Below are 8,984 nucleotides of genomic sequence, written 5' to 3'. Positions count from 1 at the left end.
ACTCTCTGACATAAATCAAAGCAGGATCCTCTATGACCCACCTCCCAGTGTATTGGAAATAAAAGCAAAAATAAACAAATGGGACCTGATTAAAGTTAAAAGCTTTTGCACAACAATGGAAACTATAAGCAAGGTGAAAAGACAGCCTTCAGAATGGGAGAAAATAATAGCAAACGAAGCAATGGACAAAGAATTAATCTCAAAAATATACAAGCAACTCCTGCAGCTCAATTCCAGAAAAACAAATGACGCAATCAAAAAATGGGCCAAAGAAATAAACAGACAGTTCTCCAAAGGAGACATACAGATGGCTAACAAGCACATGAAAAGATGCTCAACATCACTTATTATCAGAGAAATGCGAATCAAAACCACAATGAAGTTCCATCTCACACAGTCAGAATGGCTGCGATCCAAAAATCTACAAACAACAAATGCTAGAGAGGGTATGGAGAAAACAGAACCCTCTTACACTATTGGTGGGAATGCAAACTAGTACAGCCACTATGCAGAACAGTGTGGAGATTCCTTAAAAAACTGGAAATAGAACTGCCATACGACCCAGCAATCCCACTGCTGGGCATGCACACTGAGGAAACCAGAATTGAAAGAGACACATGTACCCCAATGTTCATCGCAGCACTGTTTACAATAGCCAGGACATGGAAGCAACCTAGATGTCCATCAGTAGGTGAATGGATAAGAAAGCAGTGGTACATATATACAATGGAATATTACTCAGTCATTAAAAAGAACACATTTGAATCAGTTCTAATGAGGTGGATGAAACTGGAGCCTGTTATACAGAGTGAAGTAAGCCAGAAGGAAAAACACCAATACAGTATACTAATGCATATATATGGAATTTAGAAAGATGGTAAAGATAACCCTATATGCGAGACAGCAAAAGAGACACAGATGTATAGAACAGTCTTTTGGACTCTGTGAGAGAAGGCGAGGGTGGCATGATCTGAGAGAATAGCATTGAAACATGTATATTATCATATATGAAACAGATCACCAGTCCAGGTTTGATGCATGGGACAGGGTTCTCAGGGCTGGTGCACTGGGATGACCCAGAGGGATGAGATGGGGAGGGAGGTGGGTGGGGTTTCAGGATGGGGACAGATGTACACCTATGGCTGATTCATGTCAATGTATGGCAAAACCACTACAATATTATAAAATAATTAGCCTCCAACTAAAATTAAAAAAAAAAAAAAAAGGAAACCCACTTCAAACCTAAACACATGTACAGGCTGAAAGTGAGAGGATGGAAAAATATATTCCATGCAAATGGAAAGCAAAAGAAAGCTGGAGTATCAATTCTCAAATCAGACAAAATAGGCCTTAAAGAATATTACAAGAGATAAGGAAGGACACTACATAATGATCAAGGGGATCAATCCAAGGGAAAGACATAGCAATTGTAAATATTTATGTATCCAACACAGAAGTACCTGAATACATAAGACAAACACTTAACATACAGTAAAGGAGAAATTGACAATAACACAATAATAGTAGAGGACTTTTAACACCCCACTTACACCAATGGACAGATCATCAAAACAGAAAATTAATAAGGAACACAAGCCTTAAATGACACAGACCAGATGAATCTCATTGATATTTTCAGGACATTCCATCCTAGTGCAGAAGAATACACGTTTTTCTCAAGTGCACATGGAACGTTCTCCAGGATAGACCACATCTTGGGTCACAAATCAAATCTCGGTAAATTTAAGAAAATTGAAATTGTATCAAGCATCTTTTCTGACTGCAACACTGAGAGACTAGATATCAATTATAAGAAAAAAACTGTAAAAACACAAACACATGGATATTAAACAATCCATTTCTAAATAATGAACAGGTTACTGAAGAAATCAAAAGGGAAAAAAAAATCCTAGAAACAAATGACCATGAAAACATGATAACTCAAAATCTATGGAATGCAGAAAAAGCTGTTCTAAGAGGGAATTATATAGCAATACAATTCTACCTCAAGAAACAAGAAAAACATTGAATAAATAGTCTAACTTTACACCTACTATGACTGGAAAAAGAAGAACAACCCCTCCCCCTCCCTGCCAAAGTTAGCAGAAGCAAAGAATCATAAAAATAAGAGCAGAAATAAATGAAAAAGAAATGAAAGAAACAATAATAAAATGAAAAGCTAGTTCTTTGAAAAGATAAACAAAATTGGCAAACCTTTAGCCAGCCTCATCTAGAAAAAAGAGAGAAGAGTCAAATCATCAAAATTAGAAATGAAAAAAGGAGAGGTTACAACAGACAATGCAGAAATACAAAGATTTGTGTATGTGTGTGTATGTGTGCTTAATTGGTCAGTCGTGCATGACTCTTGTGACCTCATAGACTGTAGCCTGCCAGGCTTCTCTCTCCATGGGATTCTCCAGGCAAGAATACTGGAGTGGGTTGCCATTTCCTTCTCCAGGGGATCTTCCCAACCCAAGAATCAAACCGAGTTCTCCTGCATTGCAGGCAGATTCTTTACTGACTGAACTATGAGGGAAGCCACAAGGATTATAACAGACTATTTTGAGCAACTATACGGGAATAATATGGACAACCTGGAAGAAATGGACAGATTCTTAGAAAAGTTCAACCTCCCATGACTGAACCGTGAAGAAATAGAAATTATGAACAACCCAATTACAAGCACTGAAATTGAGGCTGTGATAAAAAAAATCTCCCCCAAAAAACAAAAGCCTAAGGCCAGGTGGCTTCACAGAAGAATTCTGTCAAACATTTAGTGAAGACCTAATTCCTATCCTTCTAAAACTCTCAAAAAATTGCAGAGGAAGGAATGCTTCCAAACTCATTCTATGAGGCCACCATCATCCTGATACTAAAACCAGGCAAAGACAACACACAAAAAAGGAAAATTACAGACCAATATCCCTGATGAACGTAGTTGCAAAAATCCTCAACAAAATTCTAACAAACAGAATTCAACAACACATTAAAAAAGCTCATACACCATGATTAAATTGGGTTTACCCTAGAGAAGCAAGGATTCTTCAATATATGCAAATCAATCAGTGTGATACACCATATTAACAAATTGAAAACGAAAAACCATATGGTAATCTCTACACATGCAGAAAAAGCCTTTGACAAAATTCAGCATCTATTTATGACAAAAACTCTTCAAAAAATGGACATAGAAGGAACCTACCTTAACATAGTAAAGGCCATATAAGATAAACCCATAGCAAACCTTAGTCTCAATGGTTGAAAACTGAAAGCATTACCTCTAAGATCAGGAACAAGACAAGAGTGCCTACTCTTATCACTGTTATTCAGCACAGTTTTGGAAGTCCTAGCTACGGCAGTCAGAGAAGAAAAAGAAATAAAAGGAATCCAGTTTGGAAAAGAAGTAAAGCTCTCACTGTTTGCAGATGCCATGATACTATATATAGAAAACCCTAAAGATACTATCAGAAAATTACTAGAGCTAATCATTGAATTTAGCTAAGTCGCAGAATACAAAATCAATACACAGAAGTCACTTGCATTCCTATATACTAACAATGAAAAATGAGAAAGAGAGATTAAGGAATCAATTCCATTCACCATTGCAACAAAAAGAATAAAATATCTAGGAATAAACCTACCTAAGGAGACAAAAGAACTGTATGCAGAAAATTATAAGACACTGATGAAAGAAATCAAAGATGACACAAACAGATGGAGAGATATTCTATGTTCTTGGGTTGGAAGAATCAATATTGTGAAAATGACTATACTACCAAATGCAATCTACAAGTTCAATGTGATCCCTATCAAACTGCTGCTGCTGCTGCTGCTGCTAAGTTGCTTCAGTCATGTCTGACTCTGTGCGACCCCATAGACGGCAGCCCACCAGGCTCCTCTGTCCCTGGGATTCTCCAGGCAAGAACACTGGAGCGGGTTGCCATTTCCTTCTCCACCCTATCAAACTACCAGTGGCATTTTTCACAGGACTAGAGTGAAAATTTCACAATTCATATGGAAACACAAAAGACCCCAAATAACCAAAGGAATCTTGAGAAAAAAAGAATGAAGCTGGAGGAATCAATCTTCTTGACTTCAAACTATACTACAGAGCTACAGTCATCAAGACAGCATGGAACTGGCACAAAAACAGAAATATAGACCATTGGAACAAGATAGAAAGCCCAGAGATAAACCCACAAAGCTATGGGTAACTTATTTTTGACAAAGGAGGCAAGAATATACATTGGGGTAAAAATATCCTCTTCAATATAAGTGCTGCTAGGAAAACTGAACAGCTACATGTAAAAGAATGAAATTGGTACACTTTCTAAAACCACACACAATGATAAACTCAAAATTGATTAAAGACCTAAATGTAAGACCCGAAACTATAAAACTTCAGAGGCAAACATAGGCAGAACACTTGATGATATAAATTAAAGCAAGATCCTCTATGACCCACCTCCTAGGGTTATGGAAATAAAAATAAAAATAAACAAGTGGGACCTAATTAAACTTAAAAGCTTTTACACATCAAAGGAAACTGTAAACAAGGTGAAAAAACAACCCTCATAATAGCAAATGAAACAACTGACAAAGGATTAATTTCCAAAATATTCAAGCAGCTCATGCAAGTCAATACCAGAAAAACAAACAATCCAATCAAAAAATGGGGAAAAGACCTATACAGCCATTTTTCCAAAGAAGACATACAGATGGCTAACAAATATATGAAAAGATGCTCAACATCATTCATTATTAGAGAAATGCAAATCAAAACTATGAGATAACACCTTACACCAGACAGAATGGCCATCATCAAAAAGTCTACAAACAAATGGTGGAGAGGGTGTGGAGAAAAGGGAACTCTCTTGCAGTGTTGGTGGGAAGATAAATTCATATAGCCACTATGGAAGACGGTATGGAGTTTCCTTAAAAAACTAGGAATAAAGACACCATTTGACCCAGAAATCCCACTAGACATATACCCTGAGGAAACCAAAATTGAAAGAGACACAGGTACCCCAATGTTCACTGCAGCATTATTTACAATAGCTAGAACATGGAAGAAATCTAGATGTCCATTGACAGATGAGTGGATAAAGAGGCTGTGGTGCATATTTACATGAAATATTACTCAGCCATAAAAAGGAATGCATTTGAGTCAGTTCTAATGAGATGGATGAACCTAGAGCCTATTATATATATATCACGTGAAGTAAGTCAGAAAGAGAAAGATAAATATCGTATGCTAATGCATATATATGGAACCTAGAAAGATGGTACTAATGAAATTATTTGCAGGGCAGCAGTGGAGACATAGACATAGAAAACAGACTTATGGACATGGGATGGTGGGAGGAAGGAGAGGGTGAAATGCATGGAGAGAGTAACATGGAAACTTACAATAGCATATGTAAAACTGCTAACCGATGGGAATTTGCTGTATGACTCAGGGAACACCAAGTGGCTCTGTAACAACTTAGAGGGGTGGGATGGGGCAGGTGATGGGAGGGAGGTTCAAGTAGGAGGAGACATAGGTAAACATATGACTGATTCATGTTGATGTTTTGTAGGAACCAACACAATACTGTAAAGAAATTATCTTTCAATTTAAAAATAGATAAATTAAAAAAACAAACAGGTGGTTTCTATTGGGTGGGGGGGAGGGGGAGAGGCATGTTATGGGGATGGGAGTAAGAAATACAGACTGTGCTGCATGTGCTGTGCTAAGTTGCTTCAGTCGTGTCCGACTTTTTGTGACTCTTTGGACTGCACCCTGCCAGGCTCTTCTGCCCATGGAATTCTCTAGGAAAGGATACTGGAGTGGGTTGCCATGTCCTCCTCCAGAAGATCTCCCCAATGCAAGGACCAAACCTGTATCTCTTATGTCTCTTGCATTAGCAGGCAGGTTCTTTACCACTAGCATCACAAAGATATATTGCATAAAATTGGGAAGTATATCTATTATCTTGCAATAACTCTTAATGGAATACAATCTATAAAAATACTGAATCACTATGCTGTTCACTTGACATTAATAAAATATTTAAAATCAACTACACTTTAATATAATATCTATTTCTGCTTTATTGACTATGCCAAAGCCTTTGACTGTGTGGATCACAATAAACTGGAAAATTATGAAAGAGATGGGAATACCAGACCACCTGACCTGCCTCTTGAGAAACCTGTATGCAGGTCAGGAAGCAACAGTGAGAACTTGACATGGAACAACAGACTGGTTCCAAATAGGAAAAGGAGTATGTCACCTTGCTTATATTGTCACCCTGCTTATTTAAATTCTATGCAGAGTACATCATGCAAAATTCTGGGCTGGATGAAGCACAAGCTGGAATCAAGATTGCTGGGAGAAGTAGCAATAACCTCAGATATGCAGATAACACCACCCTTATGGAAGAAAGGGAAGACGAACTAAAGAGCCTGTTGATGAAAGTGAAAGAGGAAAAGTGAAAAAGTTGGCTTAAAGCTCAATATTCAGAAAACAAAGATCATGGCATCCAGTCCCATCACTTCATGGCAAATAGATGGGGAAACAGTGGAAACAATGTCAGACTTTATTTTCTTGGGCTCCAGAATCACTGCAGATGGTGATTGCAGCCATGAAATTTAAAGATGCTTGCTACTTGGAAGGAAAATTATCATGAACTTAGACAGCATATTAAAAAGCAGAGACATTCCTTTGCCAACCAAAGTCCGTCTAGTCAAAGCTATGATTTTTCCAGTAGTCATGTATGGATGTGAGAGTTGGACTATAAATAAAGCTGAGTGCCAAAGAATTGATGCTTTTGAACTGTGGCATTGGAGAAGACTCTTGAGAGTCCCTTGGACTGCAAGGAGATCCAACCCATCCATTCTAGAGGAAATCAGTTCTGAGTGTTCATTGAAAGGACTGATGTTGAAGCTGAAACTCCAATACTTTTTTTAAAAAATTTTATTTTATTTTTATACTTTACAAAATTGTATTAGTTTTGCAAAATATCAAAATGAATCCACCACAGGTATACATGTGTTCCCCATCCTGAACCTTCCACCCTCCTCCCTCCCCATACCATCCCTCTGGGCCGTCCCAGTGCACTAGCCCCAAGCATCCAGTATCGTGCATCGAACCTGGATACTTTGGCTACCTCATGTGAAGAGCTGACTCATTTGAAAAGATACTGAGGCTGGGGAAGATTGAAGGCAGGAAGAGAAGAGGATGATAGAGGATGAGATGGCTGGATGGCGTCACCAACTCGATGGACATGGGTTTGGGTGAACTCCAGGAGTTGGTGATGGACAAGGAGGCCTGGCGTGCTGCAGTCCCTGGGGTCGCAAAGAGTCGGACATGACTGAGTGACTGAACTGAACTGATACTTTAATAAAAAATATATTGTGATTCCCCTTAAAGTTTGTTATTAAAGAAACACAATGGTTTTTCTTAATAAATATGAATTTTTACCTTATTGCAACCTGACCTTAAGCAATAAATCAAACAGTAAGTATAGAGGATCTACTATGGGCTGGCTACTAACTTTATGGATAAAGGCAGTAAGGACATGATATTGGAGGCAAAACAACTTAGCAATTTAATCCTAAAATGTAGATATGAAGGTCTATTTGAACTATTGAAAATTTGATAGTGAATTACATATTATATAAGATTTAACTCTGTACTTTAGGAAGGCATTGTGCTGTTAAGACAACTGAAGGGAGAATAAAATGAATGATTTGTTTTTTAAGAAGCTTGATTAACATCTCTACTTATAAAATGTGCCAAGGACCCCAATATGAGGCCCTTAGAACATCAGAAAGTGGTAACACACTGCCATGGAAAGTCAGAATAGTATATTATATCTGAGGAAGACAAGATTTCCATGAGGGATTTTTGACCCCCCCCCCTTTTTTTTTAATACATGAACCAATTGGTCCCTTGCTAGTAGGTAAAATAGCAACAATTATAGTAGTACCACCAATATATATCAAAGGAATGCTAGATTGCTAGAGCTGGGAAACACCTTTGGCATCATTTATACCAGGGATTTTGAAATGTATTTTTTTTTAATTTTAAATTTTATTTTATTTTTAAACTTTACAAATTGTGTTATGAGACCATTTTTTCTCACCTTTCTTTAAAACAAGAAGTTCCATGGCAACCCAATGTAGAAAAAGAATTTTTGTGATTGAAGGATGTTCAGTGGAGCAAGGGGAGGGTGAAGTGGGGAATCCTACCTGCTAGTTCCCTGGTAACCTTTCAGCCCAGCAAGGGGATATAGGACCACTCATGAGGTCTTTCTTTCTGGATCCTGAAAAATGCACTTATTTTTGCACTGTATTTTGGGGGTGGGAGGGTCATTTCTTTTCTAACTCTTTCCCTGGTTCATTTCTGATTGGATAAATAATTTTTCCTCCCTTACCGAGTTTTTTCACCTATAATATGGAGATAATTATCATCTCCTGATTTGATCATTAAATTGCTGAATGAATGAATTCCTGGAGATAGATGGGCTAAAATGAAGTCTATCTATTTGGACTATAAATTGTACTCAAAATGAGAATGACCTAGACTGAAATGACTTTTCCATTTACTTATTATGTGACATCGGGAGGATTCATAATCTCTCGGAATTGGAGTACCTGCCTCATTTTAAAAAAAGAGAGTGGCAATGATTCTTTACAAAGTTATGACTATGATATGAATCATGTATATAAAAACATAATACAGTGCCTGGTCCATAATAAACGGTCAGTAAAACATAATGGTTAAGATTATAACCTGTCCTTAGGCTCAAATACTAGCTATACTTCTCATTGGCTATTGTAATATTGCACAACTTAAAGAATTCTGGGGTTACTGGCCCCAAGAGGCGGTTCTTGATACATGCGTAGCACTTTTTCAAATTTAGATGTATCAGTTCAGTTCAGTAGCTCAGTCATGTTCGACTCTTTGTGATCCGATGGATGCCTGGCTTCCCTGTCCA

This window comes from Bos indicus x Bos taurus, chromosome 3 (assembly GCF_003369695.1).
Source record: "Bos indicus x Bos taurus breed Angus x Brahman F1 hybrid chromosome 3, Bos_hybrid_MaternalHap_v2.0, whole genome shotgun sequence".
Taxonomy (NCBI): domain Eukaryota; kingdom Metazoa; phylum Chordata; class Mammalia; order Artiodactyla; family Bovidae; genus Bos; species Bos indicus x Bos taurus.
Note: the sequence above shows the minus strand (reverse complement) of the source record.